Genomic DNA, 7,271 nt, shown 5'->3' with positions numbered 1-7,271 from the left:
TTCATTCTTTATGTGGATCTTAGCATGTGGCTCACTGTCACTCTCACCCACACCATCATGTCATCATTCTTGGGACTACACCCCATGTATCTGGCTTCTCAGTTCCCTGATCTCCTCTCCTCCAATGGTCTCATCCTCCACCCTATCCCAGATACTCTAAATGGCCTAAGTCACATGCCTGACACTGATAAAAACCGCACCCCCTCCATGCTCTCAGTTTCGGTGCATGTTCCTCTCCGACCAGTGCCTCCCAACTTCCTAGCTCACTGCTCCTGAAATGCCGTCACCAACAATCCTTCATCACAGTGGGACTGCTGGATCCTCTGCCTTTTAACTTGTTCTGCGCCCCTCATGTTCTCTCTCCCTAATTTACTTGGCTTAAATTCCATGGTTTATCACTTTAATCATATCTTCTTTTTTTCCATACTTCTTCATCTTCAACACCCTTCCTTCACTTTACTGTATTGGTTTGGCAAAACTCTAACCCTGGTTAACTCCACTTCGAAGCCTACTCCATTCTGGTGCCCACACAGCTGACCATGGCTGGAGGAAAGTACACAACCTTCCCGACCGGTTTAACATTAATTTATGACTGCTAACCTCAAGTGGGCCTTAAATGCTGCCTGGCAATCATGGACCCATTCACTCTCCTACTCTCCTAGTTGAATATCTCCTACCTCTCTCTCTTCAGGCCTCCCACACCTCCTCCCCCACCCTTCATCTCAGCCAATGACCTGCTGCCTATCGCAGGGAGAAAAAGCAGCCCTAGAAAGAACACTTCCTCGAGTGTTCCCTCCCCACATCTCCCCACACACCTGCACCTGTGTCCATGTCCTTTAGCTTTTCTCCTGCTCCTGTGGATGAACTGTGTGGAGGCCAACATCTGCTTGTGTCCTGGATCCCATTCTCTCTCAGTTTCTCAAGGACATCTCCCCAGCAATTCCTTCTGCTCCTGCCTCATCAATTTCCCTTTCTCTATAGACATACTCTTCCCATGTCCCAGCTCCCTCTTACAGGAAAACTCCTTGAAGGAGCTATCTATACTCACTGACAATTCCTCTCCTCTCCTAAATCTACCCCAATCAGCTTTTGATGCCCATGTGGCTAAGCCAAATGGTCATTTCTTAGTGGTCATTTTAACATGAGCTCTCAGCACCATTTGATATAATAGATCACTTCCTTCTCCTGGCATCATTTCTTCCCTTGATCTCCAGAATATCACCTCCTTCTGATTTCCCTTCAAATCTTTTTGTTCTCTTCTTTTCATCTCTTTTGCTGAAGATATCTTCGTTTCCCTCTCATCTCCCGCACTTATTAACATTGAATCTGTCTAAGGCTCCTCTTCTCTTCCCCTTTGTACACTCCCTTGGTGACTCATTAAAATGACATGGCTTTAAATGCAATTCATGCATTGATAACTCTTAAATTTTACATTCTACCAGGTCCTCCATCTTGAAATCCAGATGCCTATACCCAATCCACCGCCAATATTCAATTTTCTCTTCAATGTTTCCACTTGGAAACATTGTCCAAGCCTAAACTCCTTGATCTTCTCCCCGAAACTCTATTTCCCACAGTCTTCCTTAACTCAGTTAAGGGCAACTCCATCCTTCCAGTTGCTTGGACCAAAAATCCTAGGGTTGTCCCTGACTCTTCTCTGTCTTTCACTTCCACATCCAGTGTGTAACCAAATCATGTTAGCTCTAACTTCAAAATATACCAAGAAGTTGACCATTTCTCACCATTTGTGGCCATTCTGGTCCAAACCACCATCATCTCTCATCCAGATGACTGAAAAGCCTCCTAACTGATCTTGCTGAGTCTACCATTGCTGCTGCCATCAGCTTCCTGCATCTGGGGACCAAGTGAGGAGGAGGTAGAAAGACCTGGCCTCAGGACCTGGAGTTTTTGTTTGTGTGCTTGTTTTTAATTACAAATTCAATTACTTCAATAGATACAGGGTTATCATCATTACCTATTTGTTCTTGAGTAAGCTTTAGTAGTGTGTTTCTTTCAGGGGATTTTTCTGTTCTAACTTGTCAAATCTATTGGGATAACGTTGTCCATAATATCCCCTTTTTATCCTTGTAATACCTGTAGCATCTGTAGAGATGTCATATCTCCCATGCCTGATATTACTAATTGGTGTTTTGTTTTTTTTTTAACCTGATCAGTCTGACTAGAGGATTATCAATCTTATGGATCTCCTCAAAGAACCAGCTTTAGGTTTCACTGGGTTTTTTCTCCGCATTGTATTCCTTTTCCATTTTATTTATTTCTGTTCTGACCTTTATCATTTTCTGTATTCTACCAACTTTGGGTTTACTTTGATCTTCCTTTTTTAGTTTCTTAAGGGGGAAATTGAGGTCATTTCTTGAGACCTTTTTTCTTTTATAACATGGACCTTCAGCGTTACAAGTTTCTTGTGGCTGGAATTTGTGTCTGCTTTGTTCGCTGATAAAACCCTAAACTCTAAAACAGTAATTGGAAATGGTGGGTACTAAATATTTGTCAAATTAATGAATTGATACCTCCTATCTACCCAAAGCCCTCTGAAGAGTTCCCATTTTACTCCAAATAAAACCAATTCCTACATCATCTATAAGGCCTTACACAGTCGGCCCCTCGCTGCTTCTCTGATCTCCTTTCCTGCTGTCCCTTCCCTTAGCTACACTGGTTCCTTTGTTGCCCCTCAAACAAGCTGGGCAGAATCTGAACTCATGGCCTTGGCATTTACTGTTCTGCCTGGAATACTCACCTACCCCATTTGTCCTGGTAAAGAATGACTTCAAATCTCTGTGCAGAGAGCGTCTGCCATCTCTCATTCTCTTCCCCCTCTCTGCTTCCACCCTGATGAAGAAACCTGGCTGAAAAGCTGAACCCGGACACTGAGAGTTCTCATTTCCAGAGGAGCCCTGCCTGGAGTCATCACCTCAGCAGCCCCACCACCCCGTCAAAATCACGTGTCTGTTTCTGTGAGGCTGAGGACTGGATTCAGCTAAGGCGCTTTCACCCGGTGAGGCCCAGCCACTAGCAGATTGTGGATACTTTTTTTCTGAATGCAAGATTTTAATTTAAGTTTTATTTTTATTCATTTTATGTATGAGGACATAACTTATCTCATTGTTGTTTTCAAATGTATGGCATAAAACTGCAAAGTATTCCTGTATGTGTTCATAACCACTCTCAATTTTGTGTTTTTACATCCGTCCTCCACCCACACCCTCCAACTAGACTTGTCCGAGGATTTCAGTCTTTCCAAAGGACAGACATGCGCACTGCTGGGCTAGGGGGCAGGGCCAGTCCTCAGCTCACCCTGGCCCGGAGAATCCGCACGTACCGAGTAATATCGCATCCCAGGAGCCCTAAACGAAATTTCAAGAATCTTGGCTTCACACCCTCTGCCAGACCTTTCTGAAGACAGGTCCTCTCCAGTTATGTTCAGTGCAGCAGCTGACAAAGGGAAAGGGAGGTGTGTTTTCCTGGAAACCCCAAACGCCTCTCATCTCCTGTGAATTACCTCTGTGTTCAGGCAGCTGAGCTAGACACCTGCGAGGAAACGCGTGTGTGTTCAGTGGGGGCCTTGGAAAGAAAAGGCCCCTTTTACCCCTGGCCAGCACTGTACGTGGTATGGCCCAGGAGGGCCCCGTGGCAGCAGCTCGGCTGCTGCAGGCAGAAGTCAGAATCCCGGTGGCAATGTTCAACTGAGCCAGAGGGGGAGCCAGAGAGCTGAGAGGCCCGTCCCTGTACAGAGAAGGGCGGAGCAAGGCCGAGGAATGTGACGTGAAATTCCTGATGGTAGTGTGGCCCTGTCCCTCCCCGTCTGTGCTTGGTAAACTCAAGTTCATCTTTCAGGGCCCATGTCAAAAATCATCCTTTTGGAAAGACTTCTCCGAAGCCCAGACAGAGCCAATTTCTCCTCCTTCTTGCTCCCTGGAGCATGCCTCAGAGTCATGCAGGGGCTTGTCAAAATGCAGATTCTAGGGTCTGCTGTTACCCCAAGAATCTCTGGGAGTGTGGTCCTACCATCATCATATTTAAACAGATTCCTGGTTTTTTTTTATGCAGAGCAAGAATGATACCAAGTACAGCATCATCTCCCTTAAACCCCATAAGAACTCTGGAAGGTAGACGCTATTATTAACCATAACGTACAGATCAAGAAACTGAGGCACAGAAAGCTTAAGTAACTTGCCCACAGACATGCAGCCAGTGGTAGAAACAGGATTAACTAACCCAAGTAGCCTGACTCCAGAGCCTGCATCCTCGGTCCTTACACTGTGCAGGCTTCCCCCTTGCCAGGTGGTGCTATCAGTCAAGCGAAGGTCTTCTGATCTCGGGTGGCCTCAGCCGGCACTGGCTTGAAGCAGGATTTCGGCTCCCAGCCAGAGATTGAGGTCGGGCAGCAGCCGTGAGACCACTGAATCCTAGATACCAGACCACCAGGGACCAGTGGCCAGTAACAAGGTCCTGGCCTGTCAGCTATGTAGAAATGAATTTCCACATAGAGATGGAACATAGTGAAGTAAGTAAAGTGTTCATTAGGAGGAAAAAGAGTACAGGACGTGTGGATAGACACATGGGCGGGCTCAGAGAGAGTTGCGCACTCGTGGTAGTTTGAATCACTTTTATGGGGCATTTCTTCTGTGTTTCCTTTGACCAATCATCTTGCTTTGCCTGGTTCTGAGTCCGTATTTGGTCTTTCTCAGGATCCTCCCCTGTGTGCGTGCGCATCTCTTAGCCAAGATGGATTCTAGCAAAGAGGACTGTGGGTCGTTGACATCACTTACTATGAGGTGGCGCCCCCTCGCTTTTTGACCTCCAAGGAGCCTTTCTGTGCATGTGTAGTCAGGGAGGTCTCCTTGACTTCGAGAATGAGGAATATGTGGTCTTTCATCTCTTATCTGGGCAGGGCCTAGCCTCCTCCATCATCCTGCTTTTATGGAGTTTCTGCTATTATGGAGTTTCTGTCCACAGGGTAGAAACTGTTCAGCCTGGGGTCAGTCTATCTCCTGCCTCACTTCTACCTGGTACCATCCTGCAGAAAGTTCTAGGAAGTACTGACATTTGGGGTCACTGCCATGTTCTGTCATCCTGTCTAGAGCACGAACCTCCCAGCCATGGCATTGACTGCCATGTGTGTCGAGTGCAACACACAATGAAAAGCCCTGACATCACTGCTCTGAGAACATCATTGGCCTTGAAAAAGTCTGCTTGGCTGGCCTCTGAGTGGGAATACTTTGGGCAGGGAGACCAGAGTAGGAACCAGAAAGAAGGTGCCCTTCAGGTGGCAGAGTAATTAAGGACAAGCATTCTGGAAGGACAGGGATGGGGTAAAGACATCAGCAAGCTCCCACCAGCTCTAGGATAAAAATAATAATTTATTGAAAAACCACTACATGGCTGACACTGGGCTAAAACTTTACAAATATTGTTTCAGGGTATTTTCACAACCACCCTGTAATGAAGGTTGTAATGAATTCTTATTCCCATTCTACAGACAGAGAGCCTAAGGCTCAGAAAAGTTAAGGAAATTGGTCAAGGTCGTCAAACAAATACACCTGGGATTCAAAGCCAGGTCTGTCTAGCCCGAGATCATGTACCAAGTTCCTGTTCCACCCACAATTCTGCTCGCCCGCATGCATTTGATGCATGTGAGAGAAAAACAACAAATATTTTAAGTCTCTCCCACATATGGGCCACTTAAGTGGCTCCATTAATCTTCCTCAAGGATGACACAGGGGCAAGAAAGCAGACTGGATGACTGGTTTCTCAGCAATGGTTCCCACTGTTTGAAAGCAGCTCAGCTAGATCACTGTGATGACAGCTGGCGGCAGAGCATGGGGAAAACCTGCAGGGGAGGGGATCCTGGAGCCTCATCAATGGAAGCGGGAAGTTTCTCAGGTCCTCTCAGAATCATAATCAGACCCAACGTCCAGGCTTAGCCACGGTTCGTGAACTCAGCGAGGTGCCCACGCGTCCTCCAGGACGGAGGGCTAGTCTGGCCTGTTCTCCACCCGTGTCACTCAGCCCTGCCGGTCCAGTCGGTGTGGTTCATAGGCACCACTGGGCTCTGGCACCATGCCTGGCAAGGGCCAGGTTCCCTTCTCTCTCCCCAGTGCCCTGCAAGCCTCTCTCAATCTGTCTTTTCTCCCCTTCCCAGACAGGCAAGGGGACCCCAGTTTTCACCATTGCCAGTCAGAACAGCTCAAGGAAAATGCCAGATTTTGAAGGTAGACTTGCAAATAATAACAAACAAAAACAATGCCTCCCTTGTTTCCATACCGAAGGGATTGGGCCAAATTACATAGATTCCAAGAGCTCTTAAAAGAAGGAAAAATATGTGGCTTTCCCTTCACCTCTCATGCCCGGTGGTCCCCAGACTGATGGCTGGGGAGATTAAATAGTGAATGTGCTTGTGCTGTCGGAAGGAAAAAGATCCCTGTCCCCTTGGGTCTGAGCAGGTTGACCAGGGGCCTGAGCAAGACCCAGGATTCAGTTCTGAGGCCTGCTCAGCCCCCTGCTTGCGGCTCCTTAGGACGAAGTTCCACACACAGAAAAGGTGCGTGACACTTCAAAGTGCGATGGCAGAGAGGGCTCCGGGGATCTCTCAGGGCAGGTGACTCGGGATAAGGGGCTCCTGTTCCGTCTTGCTGTCGGGAGTACTCCCCTGTGTGCGTGCGCATCTCTTAGCCAAGATGGATTCTAGCAAAGAGGACTGTGGGTCGTTGACATCACTTACTATGAGGTGGCGGCCCCTCCATTTTTGACCTCCAAGGAGCCTTTCTGCGCATGCGTAGTCAGGGAGGTCTGACTACACAGGATGTCAGAGAGGGCTCCGGGGATCTCTCAGGGTAGGTGACTCGGGATAAGGGGCTCCTGTTCCGTCTTGCTGTCGGGAGTACCCAGGCTGCTCCTTATCCCATTTCTCACTCGGTGAGGTCGCCTGGCCCACACCAGCGAGGTGGTCAGGGCAGGGTGTCTTGGAAACCAAGGCGGAGACAAAGTGGGCAAGTTAACACGGAAGTTCCATGGCGTGTGGGCTTTTGTTATACAGTTGATGCTTAGGGTTTCTAGAAATAAAGCACGCCGAGAGACAAGATGTGTTGGCTGGACAATAATAAGTTGGCATTTATGGGACCCATCGTCTCCTTGGGCAGCTGTGCTGAGGGAAAAGAAGGTCTTCTGGAGGAGGGACTTCAGGGACCACACACACACACACACACACGCACACACGTCACACAGCCTCGGGTGGAAGGACTGAGGGTTTC

This window comes from Delphinus delphis, chromosome 1 (genome assembly GCF_949987515.2).
Source record: "Delphinus delphis chromosome 1, mDelDel1.2, whole genome shotgun sequence".
NCBI lineage: Eukaryota > Metazoa > Chordata > Mammalia > Artiodactyla > Delphinidae > Delphinus > Delphinus delphis.
The sequence above is the reverse complement of the archived record's forward strand: the minus strand, read 5'-3'. Positions refer to the sequence as shown.